Genomic DNA, 1,478 nt, shown 5'->3' on the forward strand with positions numbered 1-1,478 from the left:
ATTCCAGTCTTGTGGTTTCAAGGTGTGGAGGCAAAAGTTTTAGGAAGAATTTTTAAAGTGTTGCTGGGGCAGTCACGGGATAAAATGTCTTTAGCACATCCTGGATCTGCTTCAGGGCCTCCTCCTGATGCGACATGCCCATGACTCTCCAGAAGACTTGAACTTGTCAAGTAACAACTTTGATGCAAAGTATCTGCACATTTCCCCTCCTACCCTGCTTATTTCCCATGATCGTAACACTATATTCTTTAATGCAGCCCTGAAGCAGCCAAAAAGCAAAGTTAAAAATATGTAAATGCATGTATTTTTGGATGAAAAGCATTCTTGTCATGGCTATGGATCACCTTTCAGACCCAGATGCTGGAACACAGAAGAAACACAGCAGGAGACGAGCATGGCAGGTAAAAGATTTAATGATGAGTATTGGAGGTAGAGCGTGAGCAGGACTTGAGGTGGGTCCCAGGCGTGAGGTAGAGGCTGGTGGCGACACTGGTGGGTTTCTCCACAGGAATGGACAGCCGTCGGAAGTGGAGGTTCGAGGAACAGAGGTAATGGCAGAGGCTCGTGGTGTGACCGCAGGAGAAGAATCTGTGCTGAGGCTGATTCTGGTGACCACTCGTGGTTATGGATTCCATCAGGGGCAACAGACTGGCAAGGAATGATGATCCTGGAGCTCCTTAAGAAGGCAGGTGAGGTGATGAGGTAAGTGGTTGCAGCTGGGAAGAATCAGCAGCCAAGCGGAGAGGAGAGGGGGAGGAGACTGACAGAGGCCATGGCAATTCTGGTCTTTTACTTATTTATGATGATGCAATTTTTAGCCAAAACAAAAAACCTGTCGTTTTCTAAGTCATGGTTTCTCCAGAGTGGCAGGAGTTCATTAGAAATCCAACTCTGAGTTGTTTGCGGGGCTGCTGAAATGTAGCAATCCCGCCCACTCTTCCCCTCCCTGTTGCTGAGAGCCTAAAGCAGAGAACTTGTGTTCATCCCAGCATATTTTCTACATAAGAAGCAACTACGTCTTTTTGATAATACATACTTCACTATCTCATCAGCTTCAGAGCGGAAAGGGAAGTTGTGAAGGTTCTCTGTCCGTTTCTCCTTGCATGTGTTTTGAACTAATCTCTCTCTTGTCTTTCTTGTAGTTGCAGAGAAATGTTTCAGGTTGTTTAAACCTAGCACTTCTTAATCCACACTGTTATGCCCCCAAAAGGCACACATGCCTCAAGTCTACGGGACAAATACAAAAGGGGACCATAACATAAAAACTGGACACCAGTAAGAAAAGAACACAGTTTAATAAATGAACAAAACTCTGTGTCCTGAAAATAAGAACAAAATGAAATAATTAGTGTGTTGGTTCAAACAAATAAGACAAACCAAAGGGATTGGAACCTTGGCCAAACATAAAATCAGTCAGGGAGACTGCTGCTGACCCCCCCATGTGGACCGTCGGAGTCAGCAGCTCCTTGCTAAGGGCT

The sequence above is a fragment of the Oryzias melastigma genome, linkage group LG5 (assembly GCF_002922805.2).
Source record: "Oryzias melastigma strain HK-1 linkage group LG5, ASM292280v2, whole genome shotgun sequence".
In the NCBI taxonomy this organism is placed as follows: Eukaryota; Metazoa; Chordata; class Actinopteri; order Beloniformes; family Adrianichthyidae; genus Oryzias; species Oryzias melastigma.